Source organism: Schistocerca gregaria, chromosome 7 (assembly GCF_023897955.1).
Source record: "Schistocerca gregaria isolate iqSchGreg1 chromosome 7, iqSchGreg1.2, whole genome shotgun sequence".
Lineage (NCBI taxonomy): Eukaryota > Metazoa > Arthropoda > Insecta > Orthoptera > Acrididae > Schistocerca > Schistocerca gregaria.
In genome coordinates this window covers 65,733,939-65,757,566 of record NC_064926.1, presented here as the reverse complement: position 1 = coordinate 65,757,566, position 23,628 = coordinate 65,733,939, and positions in this window count along the sequence as shown.

Below are 23,628 nucleotides of genomic sequence, written 5' to 3'. Positions count from 1 at the left end.
CTGGAAATGTCTTACAATTTTAAACCTGGTTCCTAAATCTCTGTCGTACCATTATATAATCTATCTGAAACCTGTCAGTATCTCCAGGCTTCTTCCATGTATACAGCCTTCTTTTATGATTCTTGAACCAAGTGTTAGCTATGATTAAGTTGTGCTCTGTGCAAAATTCTACCAGGCGGTTTCCTCTTTCATTTCTTTGCCCCAGTCTATATTCACCTACTAAGTTTCCTTCTCTCCCTTTTCCTACTACCGAATTCCAGTCACCCATGACTATTAAATTTTCGTCACCCTTCAGTATCTAAATAATTTCTTTGATTTGATCATACATTTCTTCAATTTCTTCGTCATCTGCAGAGCTGGTTGGCATATAAACTTGTACTACTGTAGTAGGTGTGGGCTTCGTATCTATCTTGGCCACAATAATGCGTTCACTATGCTGTTTGTAGTAGCTAACCCGCATTCCTATTTTCCTATTCATTATTAAACCTACTCCTGCATTACCCCTATTTGATTTTGTGTTTATAACCCTGTAGTCACCTGACCAGAAGTCTTGTTCCTCCTGCCACCGAACTTCACTAATACCCACTATATCTAACTTTAACCTATCCATTTCCCTTTTTAAATTTTCTAACCTACCTGTCCGATTAAGGGATCTGACATTCCAAGCTCCGATCCGTAGAACGCCAGTTTTCTTTCTCCTGATAAGGACATCCTTTTGAGTAGTCCCCGCCCGGAGATCCGAATGGGGGACTACTTTACCTCCGGAATATTTTACCCAAGAGGACGCCATCATCATTTAATCATACAGTAAAACTGCATGCCCTCGGAAAAATTACGGCTGTAGTTTCCCCTTGCTTTCAGCCGTTCGCAGTACCAACACAGCAAGGCTGTTTTGGTTATTGTTACAAGGCCAGATCAGTCAATCATCCAGACTGTTGCCCCTGCAACTACTGAAAAGGCTGCTGCCCCTCTTCAGGAACCACACGTTTGTCTGGCCTCTCAACAGATACCCCTCCGTTGTGGTTGAACCTACTGTACGGCTATCTGTATCGCTGAGGCACGCAAGCCTCCCCACCAACGGCAAGGTCCAGGGTTCATGGGGGGTTGAACAATCAGTAAAAATTACAAAATAATATTGTTTTCTTTGAGTCACTCAAACATTTAAACAGGCAAATAGCAATCATTTAACTAAAAGCCTTTTAAGAAAGCAAGACTAGCAAATTTGAATGATAAGTTAAAATCATATTTAAATAGGCTATGACCGGGCACATATTTTAAGACTAAATACTTCCTTTTAGGAACCGGCGATCAAAATTAATTACATAATCCTCAACAACCATATTACATCCAATACATTTAAGATTAAACACTAATATATAACATCAGAGAGATGCTGTCCCAAGTTTTAAGCAGCACGTTTCAGATGGACTGCACTGCAACAGTACAATACAACACCCTCAGAGGATCTCCCCACACAGGAAGTTATTGCGGCAATCGACAAAATATGAACATCATTCCATGTACAGACCTAAAACAAACTAAAAGCTCTCTTAAGTTTGGTACACTTAACTACCTTTCAACATAACATACATCACCAGTCTAGCCCTAGGACGGCACCGACACCCCGAAATTTAGAACGCGAAAAACTACAGCGATGCACTCGTCAAGTATCCTTACAAAATCCAAGAACAGATAGCTGGTTCCCCAATAGCGGAACATTTAATCGAGCGCAGCGTGCGGGTTTGCGGGATGCTGATCTCGCCCTTAACCTCAACACCAGTTCAAATACTAGTCAGCCTACAATCTTGAACCACCATACACATTCCTTCAGTTACTGCATGGAAAGCCAATGTGATAGGCAAACAGACCAGCATATGATAAAAGCTTAAGCAATTTCCTTACTAGACAACCCTTATGAATAGTGGCCGTAATTCTTTTTAAATGTGAGCACACCCACAATCAAAAGACAAACAACGCCAATCATAAGGACAGTAGCACATAAGCAAGTAGCAATGGTAACTTCTGCTTAGATTGGCTACAAATCAGCGCGGGATTTAACACACCAGAGAACAGTCTTTACAATATAGCCAACAATACAATAGCAAATTACTTACACGTGTACTCCCCCACGATTTCGATTCGCAAATCCACAGACAAAACGTGGAGAACGTATCACTTAGACCAACATAATGGTGCTCCCTCAGTTACCCCAAATACCTGACTCCCTTAGTTGCACAGCAAAGAACCAGACCTAATGAAACCACCACAGTTTTCGCCTCTAAATTGTCGCAGTACAAGTGAGACTCAATGACTAATGTAATTTTACATCACCAGTTCCCGTACAGTCAATACAAGCGCCTCATTTTCACCCGTTTATAACAGCAGGCAGCAACATCGTACGGAAAAGAGCATAGACACAAGCTCTTAGCAATTCTCTTCACCGAAAGCAGCCACCGCAACTCTCGGGAATCACTGGGACATCCATTGCAAAATCGTTACTGCCTCACACAAATTACAGGACGCCCGCTTCCCGCTGCTTGCTACGGCGCCTTCCGTTCAGAGCCAACTTGTATATCTCCATGCGATAGGTACGGTCCCACACTCGCTGCGTCAACCCGACAACCGTCTTCCACCACGTCCCGGAGCACACCCCACCAGTACCTCGCCTCGTTACTCCTCGTGTAGGCCCCAGAGGGCGCTGCTTACCGCCCTGACCGTGGCAGGAGAGATGAACTACCAGAGTGGCACTATCGATATGAGCCGCCACGGCTCAGGTACTGAAGCACAGTGCATTTGAGTTAGTGGCCCCTGAACAGCTTGATGTGTTGCTCGAGTTCGCTAAGGCACGGATAATTGGAGCTGCCAGGAGTAAATTATTACTTAGGGATCTGCCAACCACTTGGACAGCTGTAAGTACAGTTTTGGTGGAAAACTATGACTGCAAACGGACTTTAGATTAGTATGCTTGTAAAATGATCGCAAGTAAACATGAAAGTAGCGAAAGCATTGCAGAGTGGCGTTCGTGCATTGATGCCTTGCAGCATCATTGTAGAGAGGCAATCAGAGGTGTAATTACCGTAGTATTACTCTAGTTCCGAAATTGAGCAGGGCAGTATTCATGCAAGTACTTTATGGTGACAGAGTTAAAACAATAGTAAGAGCTAGACGAGAGACAGTAACACTATCTGAGGCCGTCGATGTTGCCTCTACAGAGGAAAATGCTTTTGCATCAGCAAAGGAAAAGCGGATAGGAAGAATTGTTGTTAGGACAGAGAGAATTAAAAACCTGACTTGCTTTAACTGTGGTACAAAAACGAGTAATAGTAATTGAGACAGCAGAAGGAAAACAGAAGGAGGACAAAGAAAAGGCGGAAATGCTAGCGGAAGTAGAAGGAGAAAACGAGAAAGGCTAGCGGAAATCGAATGAGAATTCGAAAGAGATTGCAGAGAAACGGAGTCTACACCCAGTGCAGATTATTAGGACACAGGGCTGTAATCTGGCAAAGGTAATGTTAATCAGAACACAGGGAGGAGTTGTGATCTAAATATAACATATTTATTGATTCTTAGCATCACAAGACAAAAAAAAGTGGCTAAAGAAACGTCACACAAACATTTTTTTATTTGATAAACGCTTTCACTACTATGGGGTCTACGGTGGACAAGGTGATCAGCTGGGGATTGAAACACGACACTAACCAGAACACTGATCGCTTCATCTGACTTCATACACGTGAATGCGGGGTATGGCACAAAAATTACGCCACCGTCAAGCATCTTTTCCAAAAAGAAAAATATGGTTCGGAAGAACAGGGTGCTCAGTAACATGTATTGGAGCCCTACGCCGTAGCAGCGAATGCTTTACCCTTCTGCTGTTCAGGACGGCGCCCGAAAAATGCAAGTACGCGGTCTCGCGTTCGTCTAATTCGGAACGCAGGTTCTTCCCTATGAGCCTCTGAAAGCCCGGTGGATTCCAGTGTGCAGGGGGACCCGTTTGCTGGTCTGCCAAACCAATTTGATTCAATCCCACGACTATCGTGACGGAATATGTCAAATGTTTTGACGCCCGACTCAAGACAAATAAGTACACCCACGCATCACTCGTTGTCTGCGTGATGCTAGAAGCAGTACCTCTGACGGTTCAGAAGGTGACTGGCACACTAGCAAAGTACACAAGTCTCACCGTTTAAGCAGAGACCTTAACTAGCGAAGCACCAGTACTCTTTCTCTCCGCTTTCCTCGCCAGCTCGGTAGCAAAGCACATTTACATCTTAGACTACTCCCACTTTAGCATAAACCAATCACGAGCTGGAGAGCTGCATTCAAAGATGAGAGACTGCTCCCTGCTCTGCCTACACCGATTTGACCAACCAGAGACTTTAAAGTTAATTGGGAGGGGGAAAAAGAAGATTCAGCTTCGCAGCCTCTTTCCCGCGCGTTTACGGCGTGTGTTTTGTTATCAACAGGACCAGGATGGAATCACAACCCCCCATAAAAAGATTGTTATCTCCCCTGTTGCATCCATTTCGAAGTTTACAAAGAACGGCCATAAACTCGCGAAATGCCTCGTGCCTTCACAAATATGTTTTTGTAACAGAGTCTGTTCGTCTGGGTGCCAGTGACCTGCCCCCCGGAAATTCGCAGAACGCTCACAGTCGTCTCATCGACTTCCTGCCTAACGAGGGCCCATCCTCTGCTTTATTGCCGGTCTTCAATGATCTGCCCATTGCAGTGGCGTCTCCTCAGCGTTAGTCAGCCTACCTGGATGCGACCGGCGACAGACCAGCGCCATCCAAATGTGTCTGCACAATGAAACCGCGGAACTCATCAGTCCGGAAATGTTTTCACTCAGCTTCCGCAGAAAAAACGCGCTTCCCTCGGTCCTCAGTCGCCATACTCTGTTACTGCAGTAGTTTAAACCGGCACCCTATTCCTTTCAACACACGTAAAGCTTACTCCTATGCCTTCACTAGAGCACACAAGCAACAGCGTTAACTAAGGCCCACCATTTCATTGTAATATATGAAGTCGGATTATAATAAAGGTCACCTTGTCTAAGAATATTAAGCAACATTACACTGAATTAGAAGTGACAGTGCCCTGCAATCTCTCATGCTTTAAGTGCAACCAGACAGGTCATTATGACAGGCAGTGCAATGAACCTCCGTGATTAGCAAAAATAAAGGACGATAGGTAGGAAAAGTAAAAAAGAGACATAGTGAGGCAATCGCATTGCGCCTTATGAGGCAAGATATTTATTGTCTATTGTACAAATAAGAATGATTCTGTAGAACTGGGTCCGATGAGGTTTCTTAATAGTTTCTGACAGACAAATCAGATTAGATACAAAGGACTGTTTATGGAATCTTGGAATGTGTAATCCAGAGACAGGTATTAGGATCAGAGGGATAGCTAACACCGTTGATAAGGGAGACGGTACTAAAAACATTGAATTACAAGCCGCAAGAGATCTATTAATAAGGCACACAGTTCATGTGACAGAGTGTAAGGTTTCAGGCAAATCCAACACCTTCCATGAAAACCCTGACATGATAAGCAAATCCAGTAGTATGTCACATAGCTCCGAATAAATCGTGACATTAAATTAACCAAAGTAATACGAGTAACGAGTGAGCAAATGGAATACCACAGACTAACACAAGAATGCCTAAATGCATGTCGTACTTTCCCACCGTGAGACCGACGCAGTTCCGAGGGGAGAAACGAGAACAGAAGGCGGGAGCAGAACCGTGTTAAGCTGGAAGGCCCTACGATAAGGGAGGGACTGGACACTCACGTCGCCAGCTAACCACTAGGGCTCACCATCCGCACGTTTTAGCGTGAGACTTTTTTGCGTCTCAGGTACGTCAAGGACCAGCCCCCAGCCCAAGTTAAAAGCTAGAGCCCTCCAGAAAAACAGTATAGATCTTACGATAACACAAAAAGGGTCACTACCACCAGCAAGTTTTAGCGTGAGACTTTTTCGCGCCTCAGGTACGTCAAGGACCACCCCCCCCCCCCCAGCCCATGTTAAAAGATAGAGCCCTCCAGAAGGACAGTATAGATCTTACGATAACGCTAAAAGGACCACACCAGCTGCAGGTTTTAGCGTGAGACTTTTTAGCGTCTCTGTTACGTTGCAAACTTTAAAAACATTGCTCCACCAAGAAAAGTATAACGTTTCTCATTGGATAGACAGAATTTTTGTAGGCGGAGCTTAAGGTTAACATTGAGACCCTGATTGGTCAGATGAAAACACAGCCAGATAGTTTTTTTAAACCAACTTCGGTAAATTGTAGTAACGAGAAGTTAGAAAGAGTTAGTTCCGAGACGGCGAGCTGGATGGCTGGTGCGCCGGCCGCTGTCACCCTGACGCTGCCTAAACACCGACAAGATAATGAACGCACACGATGCCGCATTTTTGAGCGCATAAGGCTTCACTCAGAACTGCAGAAGACTCATTTGTTACACCCCTTTTTTGCGTAATACTAGTGTCGATCGTTAATTAAAACTCATGGTGTTCACATTTGCCACTTGAAGAACAGATCTGAAACGCGATGATTTTTCTTTTATATAGTTATTGAGAAGCCACATCAGCCACTGTAATTTACGACAAGTTAGATAAGTAATTAAAGATAATTGAGGGTCACTGTAGACCATTTTGATAGTTTTCTCTTTTGTGAACCTTAAATTTTACTTAGATTATATATGTGATATGGCATAGGTCATCCTTAGATCGATTGTAGAATTTGGAAACCCATTCAGGGAATATTCGTTCACATTTTTGTTGAATGCAGTTGGTTTTTACCATCCTGTATTAAAACATTTCCTTTTATCAATAGTGCAATTTATAAACGATATTTTGTGAGTAGAATAAAATTTCCAATGGTAAACTTAACTGCTTTTTCGACGTTATTTTACCAGCTAACTAAAAATAGGAAAGCCTTGAACCCTTTCCACTAAATTTAGTTAGTATTAAGATTCTTTTACAGGGAGTACAGTGGAGCTGACGCTGAGATCATTTAGTATTTGGTTATATCATCGCTAGTCTCACTGAACTCTTCTGAATTCTACATGTCATGTGTGGTCTGGCGTCTCCTTACCAGCAACAGGTCCCAGGTTCAAACTAGTCTATTCCCTAAAAAACACGCTCAGAGCGTCGTTGCGCGAAAGTGGTAGGGAGACACGATGTAGAACAAACAGACATGTTTAGAAGAGGCTGGGGTGAATCTGCCATTTGAATGTGTATTAGGAAGGGATTTCCTAATCAGACAGAATGCTGTCATATATTATGGTACTAAACGTGTATGGATCCGTGAGAAACGAATCGAGTTGTGAACAGCAAGGGAGCGACTGTTCCCAAATAGAGAATTTCAGAGGAAAAATGTAAACGATAGGGTGGCAGAAGCTGCGAGAGACAGTTGCTCTAGTGCAGGTACAGTAGGAGCCGAGAGACAGTGATGTGTTTGATCGTACGCGAATGCAGCTGCAGAACGAGAAAAAGGCATATCGAACATGGTAGGTGCCGGTTCGATGGTGGTAGAAGCCGCAGAAATGCGAAAACATAACATACAAGTGGCTGGAGCCACTAGAGAGCAATGTGCTTGTCCAACTGTGGTTGGCGCCACAACACAGAGAAGAGTGTTACCGAATACTGTTGGAGCCAGTTAGATGACAACAAAAGCTGTGAAACCAGGCGATGATTCAGTTGTGGTTGGAGCTGCGAGAGTAGGGGAATGTCAGTGCAGGAGAAAATCTGTAACAATGGAGATGAAGAGAGGGTAAAGAATAATGCTGAGCCCAATAGAAAAGCGATATTTTAAAATGAATGTAGACTTAAGGGATGAATCAGAAGCGATAGTTCCTAAGCAAGAAATTAGTCTAGGAGTGTACGTACCAGTATCACGGGTGTCAGTAAAAGATCCACACGTGTAACAAGTGTGCTAAACACTACAGCAGATAACCTGCCAATGAAGTGTCCGGTAATGGTGGCCCAGTAAGTGCCACCTGAACAGGCATTTAGAGTAAGCCAAGTGAAAAGGGTAAAGCCAGAGATAAAATTCACGGCAAAAGAGAATCTCAGAGGTTTTAAACAGTGAAGAAAGAAGTGCCTCAATGGGAATACGTATGGCGTATAATATATTTCACGTTCCAGAAGACCGGCTGACGCACACAGATGTGTTAGGGCATGAAATAATGTTAATAACAAATGGTTCAAATGGCTCTGAGCACTATGGGACTTAACTTCTGAGGTCATCAGTCGCCTAGAACTTAGAACTACTTAAACCTAACTAACCTAAGGACATCATACACATCCATGCCCGAGGCAGGATTCGAACCTGCGACCGTGGCGGTGGCGCGGTTCCAGACTGTAGCGCCTAGAACCACTCGGCCACCCCGGCTGGCTGTTAATACCAAAGCAGAAAGTTGGGTGATGTGTTGGAGGTCATATAGGATACAAAAGGAGCAAAAATACGTCTTGCAAGAGGAAATTGTTAAAATGTTACAAGATTATATCATACTTCCAAGTAGCAATCCATGGAATTTTCCAGTTATGATGATTCCAAAGAAAATGGATGCTATGTGGAAACAAAAATGATGTCTGAACGAGATATCTGTTAATAATGTGTATCCTCTTCCTAGGATAGATGCGATTTTGGATGGGCTAGGAAAGGCTAAGTATTTCTCAACACTCGATTTAGCCAAGAGGTATTATCAAGTGCTGTTAGATGATAAAGACAAGAAGAAAACAGCGGTTAGCACGCTCGAATTCCAATGGGCTTGATAACAGCTGCAAGTACGTTACAAAAGTTAATGAATTGTATTCTAATGAGATTGCAAGGAGCCGGCCGCGGTGGTCTAGCGGTTCAGGCGCTCAGTCCGGAACCGCGCGACTGCTACGGTCGCAGGTTCGAATCCTGCCTCGGGGATGGATGTGTGTGATGTCCTTAGGTTAGTTAGGTTTAATTAGTTCTGAGTTCTAGGGGACTAATGACCACTGATGTTAAGTCTCATTGTGCTCAGAGCCATTTGAACCATTTTTTTGATTGCAAGGAGAAAAGGTATTCACTGTCGTAGATGACGTAGTAATATTTAGCTCCTCACTAGAAGAGCATAATAGTCGACCAGAGGAGGTCTTCGAAAGATTAAGACGTTACAGCTTAAAGTTACAAGTAGATAAATGTTAGTTTTTGGGCAAAGTGGTTGCCTCCTTGGGACATGTTCTCTCAGCAGAAAGGTTAAAGCCTAATCCAAGGAAGGTCGAAGCAGCAAAGCAGTACCCGCAACCAAAGACTACTACACAGTTCAAAGCCTTTTTTAGTACTGAGCGGGTGCTTTCGTCGTTTTATTAGTAATTATAATAAAATTTCAAAATCCCTATATGATGTGCTGGAGTAAGGAGTAGCTTACACGTATGCAAGTATTCCAACAGTGAAGGTAAAGTGTTAAATCCTGCAATATTGCAATATCCTGATTTCAGTCATGTGTTCATTGTTAAGGCTCACGCTAGCCAAAGCTCTAGCGGGGCCGTACTGAGCCAAGGAAAACTGAATAGTGATCTATCTGTTGCTCAAGCATACAGAACATTAAATAAGGCGGAACAGTTATGCAGCACAATAGAAAGGGAAATAATAACCATACGTTGGGCAGTTAAACGTTTTCGACTATATTCATTTCGCCTAAAACTCACACAACATACGAATCACAAGGCATTATCATGAATGAGTAGAATTTCAGATCCATCATCTCGATTGTTAAAATTTAGATTAAACCTGGAAGAGTATGACTATCGAATTCTCTGCAAAAGTGGCAAGCGAAATCAGGTAACAGATGCTGTCTCTAGAATCAGAGATTTGAAACCGGTGACTATGAGAAGGAAGTTAATAAAATACGCTTGGGAAAGCCAGCCAAAGCAGCTGAGAGCAGCAGAGGATGAGAGTTTAAGGGCCATCCCTGACGTTGTAAGCGGCTACACTAATGGACCGTCTGGAGAAGTGGAGATAAATGGGGCCAGCAACCTAGGCCACGTGGAAAATATACACGGGTCATGGCAGGGGACACAGCTGTGAAGGAACCAGCTGCTATACTGTGTCTAGAGGAAAAGAAAGCGATTCTAATAGAGTTCCACGATTTACCAATTGGTGGCCATAAGGGAATAGTGCTATGACAGGATAAAGAAATATTGTGAAATCTGCTAAAAGAATAAGATTACCGAAAATAAAAATAAAATGCCTTTGGAAATAACGACAACTCTTTAGTATGTTTTTGAAAGATGTGATGTCGACCTCGATGGCCCCCTTCCACAAACAGGTAAAGGTAATATGTAAATCCTTAAGTTTCAGGATGCACTAACGAAGTTCCTAGTTGCGGAACCTATTGAAAAGCAAGATAACGAAACGGTAGCAATAACTATAATGAAAATGATTATTTTAAAGTTTGGCATACCACCCATACTACTGAGTGATGTGGGTAGCAACTTTATTAGTGAAGCAATGCGACGAGTACGCCAACTATTGCGTAAAGGGAAGATTCAGATGACTTGCTACCATCCACAGAGTACGGCGTGATAGAAATAACATACAGAACCTTAAATGAAACGAGCGGACAGTTTAAAGGACAGTTTATAGACAGAACACAGACGAACTCTGATTCTTGGATTCCACATGCGGTATTCGTATTTAACACAACACCGCATAGCGCAACGGGATACACAACTCATGAGTTGTTCCTTGGGAGACGTTGTAATATATCAGGAATTCTACAAAAGAACCAAGCAGAGGTAATGATTTTGTGCTTGAATTAAAAGAGCGAATGAGAGTTGTGCACCAGTGTATACGTGATTTTAATGCTCATTCACAATTAAAGAATAAGGAATACGACAAGACTCAACACCCAAAAGAATTTCAACCGGGGGATAAAGTTCTGCTATTGACGAAAGTGTTCGTAGAGGAAGATCAAGGAAATCAGTCAATGAAGAGCCCCATATGTGGTAAAGAAAGTTAAAAGAGCAAATGTGGTCACGCATTTAAGAGGTAATACCTATCTAATAGTTCATGCCAATCATCTGAAAGAGTTTGTTTTAATTAAAAGATCACCGCAACATATCTGGGAGTGGCAATTGCCATACTATTATTCCGAATTACTCCAGTTCAGATGGTGGCAATTCATCCAGATCTACAAATTATAAAGTTCCAGTCACCCCAGGATTATACTGTGACAACACGGGGAAGTCAGTCTTTATTGTGTCACGTGGGGAATTGTGAGTTATTTCAATTTAGTAAAGTCAAATAATAAGTTGAAAAAACCGAAATATTAGCTACCAGAGCTCTGGAATTCTGTCAGAGAACACTCACATCGTTTAACATGAGTAGAATAATACAAAAGCTGAAGAACTAAATTTTGTTGGGAGAAATAAGCAAAATATTATTTGGCACTCTGGATCAAGATGATCCATCTTATTTTAAGATAAAAATTGTTGAATTGCAAGGAGAGCAGAAACAGCTATAAAAGTTAATAAGAGAGCAGGTTTATAATTGCGTAGGCTTCCGCGGCCAGAGTCAGTCGACATAAAAGTTTTCTGGGTTTGGTACCGCGTCATAATGTAAGAACTACTGCTGCTATAGAAAAGCCAACTTTTCGGACACGATTGCAGCGGCCTTCTTCTGGATCTAATGGTGCGTTCTAGCTATGCAGTGTCCTTTATATTTTGTTGTTAGTGTTCACTGCGCATGCCATTACGTCATAATTTTAAAAAGGTAGTTAGTTTATTGGTCACTTAAGGAAGAAGGAGAGGGAACTTTAATAGGTTATCGCAGTGGAGGGAGAACGTGACCTCTGTTGTCTACTGGCTCTTGTGTTACGTGCCATGACTGGTGGTCACTGTCGAATGAGAAGTCTGCTGCTGTTTACCAACTGGTCGACGTCGGCCGCGCGGCGGCAGCCACTCGCGGGTGGTGCTCGTGCCTCGTGTTTACAGTGCGGTCTGTTGGGCTCTGATTGCTGGCAGCCAAGATGGGGCAAGCCTGAGTCCATCCTCCCTGTTCATGTTATTAGGGTGTTTAAGTATTTCGATGGCCTGCCTGATTTTGCGTTTCGTCATAACCGGCTGCATGGGCAACACACAGGCTTCACTGAATTTTATTTCTTTTCCGCAGTCACGGTGATGTACTGTCACTGCGGATTTGTTGTGTTGCCAAAAACGAATATAACGCTCGTGCTCCCGAATGCGCGTTGCTATTGGCCTACCAGTCTCGCCGATATATGCCTCTCCACATTCGCATTCCGCCTTGTAAACGCGTGCAGTGTGTAATGCATCCACCTTGTCCCTGGTGGAGCCTAGCACGTCCTGGATCCTACGACCACTATAGAAGACAGGCTGCACCCCAACACGGAGAAGGTGTTTGCCTATTCGGTCAGTGACGTTTTTCACATAGGGTAAGCCTACTGTTGGCTGCAGGAAATAGGCAAACTGTTACGTCTTGAATATTCCCCTTGTAGCAGTGTATTTGACATGGATGAAATGTTACCACTTCCTGATGAAGCAGATGTAAAGAAACAGTTGTTTACATATATAGCGCCGGAGAAGGGAATACTGTTAATAGATGGTGCAAAAAGACGGTATGTGAAGTTAAATAATCTTCAGCTGTTATGTAAAAGGATAGATCAGGATCATAGAATTTGTAAGCAAACATTTGTTTTTTCTCTACCTACGACCATGAAATGAGTGAAGCTATGAAGTTACAGCTTATAACTAAAATACCTAAAGATTGTATCCAAATGTACATAGTGTTAAATGAAAGTGGTTCAAATGGCTCTGAGCACTATGGAACAACTGCTGAGGTCATCAGTCCTGGAGGTAACGCATGGTTATTTATAGCACCAAAATATGAAGGCCTTGTGTTAGATAGCGATAATAAACCTACTGATGTAGTTATTCGTGGGACGGAAAGATTTAGGGGAAAATGTAGAGGATACTGTGCTCAAATATTAATACAGTTAGAGTATATTATTACATTAAATGTAACAAATAATGATGTAGCTTCAAATAGTAATATGAACATTGTTTATCAGAAAAAGAGGAAGATAACAAAACTTACTTTGAATCTGCCTGTTGAACATATAGCGAGACAGATAATTTAAACGCAGCAGGACATAAATTGGACGATTTGGAAAACGAAATACTGCATCGACAAAGGACTGCTTTTATTGGATTTTTGAGCCACACGGTCGCGGGCGTCTTGTCACGGTCCGAGCGGCTCCCCTTGCCGGAGGTTCGAGTCTTCCCTCGGGCATTGGTGTGTGTTGTCCTTAGCGCAAGCTGGTTTAAGTTAGATTAAGTAGTGCGTAAGCTTAGGGACCAATGACCTCAGCAGTTTGGTCCCGTAAGACCTTACCACAAATTTCCAAATTTAGTGGATTTTCATTAAGCAGCGTACCTGTTTGGAGTTATGTATGGTCAAGCATTGTGATCATGCCTGTAGTATTGTGCATTTGTAAAGATTGTAAATACTGTAGAGAATGTTTTCGTTTCATCTGTAGAAAAATGGTTGACGATTGTTATAAAATATGTGCAAGGAACAAGATTGTAAATCAGTATCCTAATAGGAATTGGTAACATATCAGCCTGCTTGAGGAGATTTAGGAGAAACTGAGGAAATTGTATTTGAAAGAATGAGGCTAGAAATTGTGGTAATGTAATGTACGAAATAAGTGTTGTAGCAACAATACATTTAGAAAAAATGTAAAAAAGAAGACAGCCCTTAATGTTAACGCCAGGAACAGATAAGAGTAGTAGTAGAGCGGTTTTGGGCTCACGACAGCAAGGTCTTCAGCGCCCTACAGATAAGAGATAGAGAGAAAAGTGAAAGTGGTAAATAAAAGAAATGTAGTTATTGACAGTGTCCATAAAATGGTATTTTGTGCGCCTTTGATAAAGAAGATTTCATAATGTGTTCGTAACAGAAGGATTTCGATTATATGCTTTTAGAAGAATAGATGAACTGCAGACCGCCTGCTTAGCTGGGTTGTTGTTTGCTTGCTTACCATGAAGGTAGTGTTATAGGCCCTTTGCTGATCTTTATCTATGTAAACGACTTGGGAGACAATCTGAGCAGCCGTCTTCGGTTGATATTGTAGATGACGCAGTCGTTTATCAACTAATAAAGTCATCAGAAGATCAAAACAAACTGCAAAACGATTTAGAAAAAATATCGGAATGGTGCGAAAAGTGGCAATTGACCCTAAATAACGAAAAGTGTGAGGTCATCCACATGAATACTAAAAGGAACTCGTTAAACTTCGTGTACACGATAAATGAGTTTAATCTAAAAGCCGTAAATTGAACTAAATACCTAGGTATTACAATTACGAACAACTTAAATTGGAAGTAAAACATAGAAAATGTTGTGGGAAAGGCTAACCGAAGGCTGCGTTTTATTGGCAGGACACTTAGAAACCGTAATAGACCTACTAAGGAGACTGCCTACACTACGCTTGTCCGTCCTCTTTTAGAATACTGCTGCGCGGTCTAGGATCCTTACCACACAGGACTGACGAAGTACATCGAAAAAGTTGAAAGAAAGGCAGCACGTTTTGTATTAAAGCGAAATATGGGAAAGAATGTCACAGAAATGATACAGGATTTGGGCTGGAAATCGTTAAAACAAAGGCGTTTTTCGTTGCGACGGAATCTTCTCTCGAAATTCCAATCACCAACTTTCTCCTCCGAATGCGAAAATATTTTGTCGGCACCGACCTACATAGGGAGGAACTATCACCACGATAAAATAAGGTAAACCAGAGCTCGTACAGAAAGATATGGCTGCTCATTCTTTCCGCGCTACACGAGATTGGAATAATAGAAAATTGTGAAGGTGGTTCGATGAACCCTCTGCCAGGCTCTTAAATGTGATTTGCAGAGTATCCTTGTAGATGTAGATGTAGAAGCGGACGCGGTTTCGATTCCGGGCCGGGTTGGAGTTTGTCTCCTCTCCTGGACTGGCTGTTGTGTTGTCCTCATCATCATTGCAGCCTTATCACCGGCGCTCTAGTCGCCCAATATGGCGTCGACTGTTTAACTCTCGTACTCGGTGGCAGAGCCTCCCCGGGTGGGGCCTCCCGGCCGGCAATGCCATACGAAGATTTCATTTTCTGCTTTATGCAAATGTGTCTTGTCAATTGCATATTCACAAAGTGCTTGTAGAAAACTGGTATGTAACTCTGGATAAATAGTAGTTTATGATTTCTTACTGGTAGAAAGAGTTGTTTTTGTTAATCTAAGCTTTGTCAAGGAACTCAAGGCAAAAGAATTAATTTATGTATCTAATTTAAAGGAAATGTTTTGTCCCACTGTCCATATACTCAAAGAAATTATGTAACTTAAGGTCATAAGTTAATGCTGCAGTGTTTTGAAGTGAGCGCTATAAAAGAATGTAATAAAACATAAGAAAATTTATTACGAAGTTCATGCTGAAAGATAGAATATGTTCTATAAGAGTAATGATTGATTAAAATCCGAACTAAGTATGAACAGAGATAACTGAGTCTATTTTGAAGGAAGGGCGATTAAAAGAAGAAAAGAAATAATTTTGGAAGGAAAATGTGTAGCTGAATTAAAATAAAGAATCGAATCCAATAGGCATAAACCAACACAGCCAACAAAAATTTCGCAGTCTCTGAAGGCAAAAACTAAAAAATACGAGGGCTGCTATATATATTTCTGGCCTAGGCAACACTAAGTGTTGCCAGGTGCAATCTGACATTTCCATTGGAAAGTTTGACATTTTTTAGCATAAATGTACTAAGAACTTTTTGACTTACGACAATTTTTTTTTCTTTTACAGGGACTTGAAGAAATCAATTTGGCACAAAAATGGAATTAACCCGTGAACATTTTCATGCGATCATTTTTCACAACTTTCGACGTGGATTATCACGACAAGAGTGCATCGATGAACTTAAATCTTTGTATGGCGACGAAGCACCATCCTATAGCACTGTGAAAAACTGGTACAACGAATTCAATCGTGGCCGACGCTTGCTCAAAGACGAATTCCGTGAAGGTCGTCCAAAAACAGCCGTTGTGCCAGAAAACATTGATGCCGTACGTGGACTGATAATGCAAGACCGTCATGTGACATACCGTGAGATAGAGGCATGCCTAGGCATTTCTCCCACCAGCATACATTCGATATTGCATGAACACCTGGCCGTAAAAAAGGTTTGTTCTCGTTGGATCCCACACAATCTGACAATCGCTCAAAAGAAAGCTCGTGTGGATTGGTGTAAAGAAATGCTGAAAAAATACGATCGCGGTGCTTCAAAAGACGTTTATAAGATCGTCACAGGTGACGAATCATGGATCTATGCGTATGAGCCCGAAACAAAACAGCAATCGACCGTGTGGGTCTTCCAAGACGAGCCAAATCCAACGAAAGTTGTTCGTGGAAGAAGCACTTCGAAGCAAATGGTCGCCTGTTTCTTCGGCAAAACTGGTCATGTGGCGACGTAGGACGGTCAATTCTGAGTGGTACACCACCATTTGTTTGCCTGAAGTCTTCGGAGAAATTCGAAAAATGAACAAGAGAAGACGAATCATTGTGCACCATGACAATGCGAGCTGTCACACATCGGCTCAAACCAGCGCCTTTTTGACCGGCCAAAACGTCGAAGTGATGGGTCATCCGCCGTACAGCCCTGACTTGGCACCCAATGACTTCTTTTTATTCCCACACATCAAGAAAAAAAATGCGTGGTCAACGATTTTCGTCACCAGAAGATGCTGTTGCAGCATTCAAAAACCATGTTTTGGAGGTGTCTCAATCGGAGTGGAAAAAGTGCTTCGAAAATTGGTTTGAGCGCATGCAAAAGTGTATAAACCTTGATGGAGAATATTTTGAAAAACAATAAACCATTTTCGTTGATAAATATGCGTATTTTCATTATTAGGACAGAAATATATATAGCAGCCCTCGTATTCCCTCGGTGAGGTAGGCGTCGCGTATGTGTCGCGAGTGTCTCGTGGCGCTTAACTGCACAGAGTACATGCAGGACTGCACAACACATGCAGTGTGTTAGTGCCTCTAAGGATTCGACAGTAGTTTCCAATCCCACTTTTTTGTTCAGTCTCAGTTGTTATTCAGAGTTCCTCGTTCTTCTTTCCACCGAGTTTCCTTATCTGAAAATACTCCAGCTTCTTTTCTCAGGCGCCAGGTCTACGAGTTGGACGAGCCACTTCACAACTGGAGACAGTGTCAGCTCCCATCCTGATCCACTCCCAGGGCACTACAGGTTTGAATGGTACAATCTGCGCAGCATGACAGAGTATAGCAAGTGAAATGACACAATTTCAGTGACTTAACTGGTCTCATACAGATACGATTTTATATATATAGACTGAACCTTCGAGTGAAAATTTGTTCCAGGGCTGGGAATCTAATCCGAGTCTGCTGTTTACTAGGCAGGTACGTTAGTCATGAGGCCAACTTGGCCCATCAGTTCATACAACTTCACAGATTAGCCTGGCATGCCTCCCTCTTCGATCCAAATTCTCACTGCCGCCCCAGGCTAACTTAAATTCCTCCTTATACACGAACAGAGGTTCTGAGGGTCACCATGTTCTGGAATAAGACATCAGCATCGAAAGTAAATGGGTGATCCAGCCTGAAACCCCGGTGCAGGCACTTGTACAAATAAAATGACACCACTTCAGATCCCCCATTTACGTTCGATGCTGAAGTACTATTCCAGAACATGGGGATCCTCACCAATTCTCTTTATGAGTAAACGGAAATTTAAAGTAGACTGGGGCGGGAGTGAGAATTTGAAACGAGGAAGGGGGCATGCCAGGGTAATCCGTGCAGTTGTATGAACTGCTGTGCCGAGGTGGCTAACGCACCTGCCAAATAAACAGGAAACGCGAGTTCGATTCCCGGCCTTGGAACAAATTTTCACCCCCTACTTCAGTCTATGCACATAAAATCGTGTCTCTATGAGACCAGTAAAGTATCTGAAATTATCTTATTTCATTTGTACAGGCATCTGCACCTGCGTTGCAGGCTGGATCCTCCGTTTACATTCGATGCTGAGGTGCTATTCCAGAACAAAGAAGTGGGACACGGAAGTACTAAAGAATGAAAAGATACGATTGAAGTTTTGTGTCGGTATAGATACTGCGATAATGTATAGCTCAGTAGGCAGTGCAACTGAAGAGGAGTCAATATATCTCAAAAGTGTAATAACAGAAGCTGGAATGAAAAATATACAAGGAAAGTAATTGCAACGAAATCATAGGTTACGCAAGAAATATTTAGTTGATCGAGGAAAGAAGGAAGTACAGTAATGTTCCAGAAAATTCAGCAATAGAGAATTACAAGCCACTTAGGAACGAATGTATAGGAAGTGCAGGGAAGCTAAGGCAAAATGGCTACATGAAAAATGTGAAGAAAAGAAAAAGAGACGACTGTTGGAATGACTAATGCAGCAAATAGAAAAGTCAAAGAAATTAAAAGCAAGGGAGGTAACTTTAAGAGAGCAATGGGAATTCCACTGAGAGAGAACGGCTAGGTGGAAAGAGTACACTAAGGGGCTCAGTGAGGGGGAAGACTTATCTGATGGAAGAAGAAGCAGGCGTCTATGGCGAAGAAATAAGTGATTCAATATTAGAATCAGAATTTAGAAGAGCTTTGGAAGACTTAACATCAAATATCGCAGAAGGGATAGCTAATATTCTATCGGAGTTTCTAAAATCATGGGAAGAAGTGGCAACAAAACGATTAATGTTGGTGAGTAGAATGTATGAGATGAAGATTGCATGAGATTAAAAACGATGTAAGACAGTGATGTGATCTTTCACCCATACTGTTGAATCTGTGCCTCGAAGAAGCATGAAATGAAAGGTTCAAGAGTGGAATTAAAATTGAACACGAAAGGATGTAAATGTTAAGATTTGCTGATGACATTTCTGTCCTCAGTGAAAGTGAAGAAAATTACAGGACCTCTTGAATGGAATGAAGTGTCGAATTGGGACTGAGAGTAAACCGAAGAAAGAGGAAAATAATTAGAAGTAGCAGAAATGAGAACTGAGTGAAAAATAGTAATTAGTGATCACCCATTACAAAGGTTAAGAAATTCTCCCACACAGGCAAAAAAGGTTATGATGCATGGAGCAATGAGGATACAAAAATCAGACTAGCACTGGCAAAAAGGGTATCAAATATAGGTCTTGAGGAAGAAGTTTATAAGAATGTATGTCTTGAACACAACATCGTATGGTAGTGAGACAAGGCCTGTGGGAAGACCGGAACAGAGGAGAACAGAAGCATTTGAGATGTGGTACCACAGAAGAACGTTAAAGATTCGATTGATAAAGTAAGTATTCGGAAGGTAATTCTGTAATCAGCGAGAAAAGCAATGTATGGAAAACACTGAAAAGAAGAAGGGACAGTATGCAGAACATCTGTCGAAGACATCGTGGAATAAATACCACGGTGGTAGAGGGAGGTGTAGAGGGTTAAAATAGGACGTCGACTACAAGAGATTGGCACACGAGAGGAATTCGTGGCGGGTCGCATCAAACCACTCAGAAGACTGATGACCCAAAAAAGAAAGAGTGGGAAGCCGTCTGGGGTAGAATTTTATGCAAAGCACAATTCAATCATGGTTAACACCTGGTTTAAGAATCATGAAAGAATGTTGTACATTTGGAAGAGAGCTGAAGACATTGGAAGGTTTGAGATTGATTATGTAATGGTAACACAGATATTTCGGAACCATATTTCAAACTGAAAGACATTTCCAGGTGTAGATGTAGCCTCTGACAAGAATTTATAGGTTATGAACTGCAGATTAAAAAAAAGAAATTGCAAAAAGGTAGACTGGACCTGGATAACTTGGAAGAATCAGAGGTTGTTGAGAGTTTCAGAGGGAGTGTTACGCAACGATTGCAAGATTGAGGAAAAGGAATACAGCAAAAAGCAGGAGTCGTTAGAGGGCATATGTAAGGATTTAGAAAGACACATCATTAAAGGGTAGAGAGATGCTGCCTACAGGAAAATTAAAGACACCTTTCGGGAAAAGAGAAGCAACTGTATGAATATTAAAGCATCAGATGGAAAACCAGTGCTAAGAAAAGAAAGGGATGCTTAAATGTGGAAGGAGTACATACAGCACCTATGTTCATGGGAAAATGTTATAGAAATGGAAGATGACGTAGGTGGAGATGAGATGGGGGTGTGGTGCTGCGACAAGAATTCGACAGAGCATTAAAAGATCTATATCGAAACAAGGCTCCGGGAGATGATGACACTGTCAGATCTACTGACAGTGTTGAGAGCCAGCCATGACAAACCTCTTCCATCTGATGTGCAAGATGTATGAGACAGGGGAAATACTGAGAATTCAAAAAAGTATATAATAATTCCAATTCCAAAGAAAGCAGATGCTGACAGGTGTGAATAGTACCGAATTATCTGTTTAATAAGTCATGGTTACTAAACACTAACACGAATTCCTTACAAAAGAATGGAAAAACTAATAAAAGCCGACCTCGCGGATGATCGGTTTGGATTAAGGAGAAATGGAGGAACGCTTGAGGTAATACTGACCCTACAACCTGTCATAGAAGATAGGTTAAGGGAAGGCAAACCTAAGTTTATAGTATTTGTTCACTTAGAGAAAGGTTTTTACAATGTTGAGTGGAATACTCTCTTCGAAATTATGAAGGTAGCAGGTGTAAAATGTTTTGGGAATGCAGGAGGACGGCGTAGGTTATCTTCAATCAGAAAGTTTCCCTAGAATTAGTAAGAAAATAATATTTATTAAATATAGAGAAATACTTAAATATAGCTTCTTCTCGTGATTCAGAAGGATGTAGGTTGCAGTAGGTACTGGGAGATGAAGCAGCTTGCACAGGATAGAGTAGCATGGAGAGCTGCATCAAACCAGTCTCAGGACTGAAGACAACAACAACAACAACACTCGTGAAATGTCCTGCACATTAAGTCATCTGAGTGATGCCTACATAGAGTCCGGAGCTGAGCTACGATGCCTAAGTCCCGGAGGCGACGGGCGAACACTGCAGATTGTAGACTCGGCGGTATCTGGAGACTGTAGACAACTAGGCGCACTGAAGAGAACTGTAAACCGTAGCGGTTTTTTTTTTCGTAAGTTGAGGCACAGCATCACCGGTCGATCACGGTCTTACTGTCTTGGTGTAAAGGTAAAACTGTTCTGACCTACGTAATTCCAGTGACATCATTGGAGTGCACTTTGAAGGTGTGGTTGTGGGACTTGAAGTCCCGTACCACCCTCCGAGCCGGCCGCGGTGACCAAACGGCTCTAGGCCCTTCAGTCTGGAACCGCTACGGTCGCAGGTTCGAATTCTGCCTTGGGCATGGATGTGTATGACGTCCTTAGGTTAGTTAAGTAGTTCTAAGTTCTAGGAGACTGATGACCTTCAATGTTAAGTCCCACAGTGCTCACAGCCATTTTTGAACCACCCTCCGACGGTGGAAGTTCAAGGTAGCAGGCAATGGGTACCACAACTACCTATGTACTGATATTGGAGCTCGTGTGATGGTCGACGCATATCGAGTGGCCGTATCAAGACCGACACTTCATTAGTGGCCGTAACAGGTCTCTTGTTGGCCAGGCTCAGAATCTGATTCCTCAAGGATGGTAAGAAGAACAGGGTGGCGGTGCCAATGCCGTGGAGTCGTGGTGCCAATGTTTTGTGGGTCAGTAATCGTGTCGTACAGGGACTTTGCCGTCTCTCGAATGGACGTCTTCAGAGTTACCATGTTTGTCTCCTCGTGGAGGGTATCTATCCTCCTGATGGGAGGGGCTTACAGGCTCCAGTGGAGCCATAGGTGAGGAAACGGTAGACAACCATTCAGTACAGTCGGAGCTTAGTTTCTAGGTTCAGTTTCCTGCTGTTGAACATTCAGTACAACGCTTTTATCAGCTAATGTCCTTTTCGGTGACGTTTTCTGCCTGTCAATGGAAGAGCAGTTTTTTATCCATCGGGACATCTAGATATTTGGTATCAGGGAACCGTCGACCCGGACGCTGTAATGGGCTCAGTTTGCAGGTAAATATAAGTTTAATTTCGTGTTTTGTTTATGTATTTGTAATATTTTGTAATGTTTGTAAAATATTTAAAGTTTGTATTTTTGTTTTTTATGTTTCATGTTTGGAGGGAGCAGCGCAACTCGCGAAAACAGCATCTTCACTGCCGGAACCAGAGAGAAAATTGCTGGCCACCAGACGTCGCGGGTCAACGGCCAAAGAGCAGCGGAAGATCCTGTGACCGGGTTGTTGCATTGAACCTACAACATTCAAATAAATAAAAGTTTGTAATTTTCCAGTGTAATGACGTCACAAAATGTTTACCTCATGTGGTATTTTTGTTCAGTTCTGTTTTTTCGAGTCTGATGTTCACGTCTGTATGTAGTATATGCGAAGCTCTAAAGCTTAAATACGTGTTCGACAATTATTTATGAAGAGTTATATCGAGGAAGAATTATTACTGAATTTTTCCAAGCTATTAATTTTCAGAAGAGTTTGATTTTGATTTTTGAATCTTAAAGGTTTTACAGTCTGATTTTAATATGGGAAAAATAAGATAACTTACAAGAATATAATTTCCAAGAAGAAACAAACGACATCTAAATTTCAAAAGTGTTGCGCAAACCAGTTGGACTGAGTGACGTAATTTTGCACAAACGACTCAATTGAAGGTGTTTTAATTACAGATTAGTTGAAGAATCTTTTATAGAGAACTTTAAAAGAATTTAAATAATCATTTGAAGTGTTTTGTAAACAAAGTAGGTGACAAAGTCTGCACATGGTCATATTTCAAACAAAAATCATTGAGTCATAGGCGTCGTTACACTACAACGCCTGCAATAGTGATGTTGTGGTGGAGGATTTGGCACCATTTGGTGAGGTAGACTGCTGTAGTTTCGGCGGCATTGAAGGCAGTCTTGTTTGAAAGTCACCAGGCCACTGTCGCGTCCACGTGCCTTTGGAGACGAGCAGTGACCCTGTCGCGTGGCGGCCGATGGTGTAGAGCGCCGTACCATCCGCGTATTGCAGTGTGGGATGACTGGCGTATCATTAACACAAATGTTAAAGAGGATGGGAGACAACACAGAGCCTTGGGGATACCCATCGACACGTGACGTAAGCTGGAGCGTTTTCCTTGCTGAGTAACCAACAAGCTTCTATCGTGGAGGAAATTAGACACGATACTGTAGGCAGTATCTGTCTATGCCGGAGACGGTCGTCTGTGTCAGTATTTTGTGCACAAGGTTGTCCTACCAAATCTTGTCGAACGCGTTTCGCAGGTCCGCCGCGGCTCAGTACTTTGCTATTTAACGAGACGTCGACCAATCGCTATCCACACACGTGACGCCCATGGCTTGACAGCTGCAGCCCTGGCGGACCGCGGTATGCTCGTAATGCCAACCAGTACAGCTGTTGCGGTACGAGAGTCATGAGCGAAAGCTATTTACAACTTGTACAGTAAACAGACGGCAGCTATAATAGTCGAGGGACATGGAAGGGAAGCAGTGGTTGAGATGGGAGTGAGAATTGTAACCTATTCCCGATGTTTTTGAATACGTACAT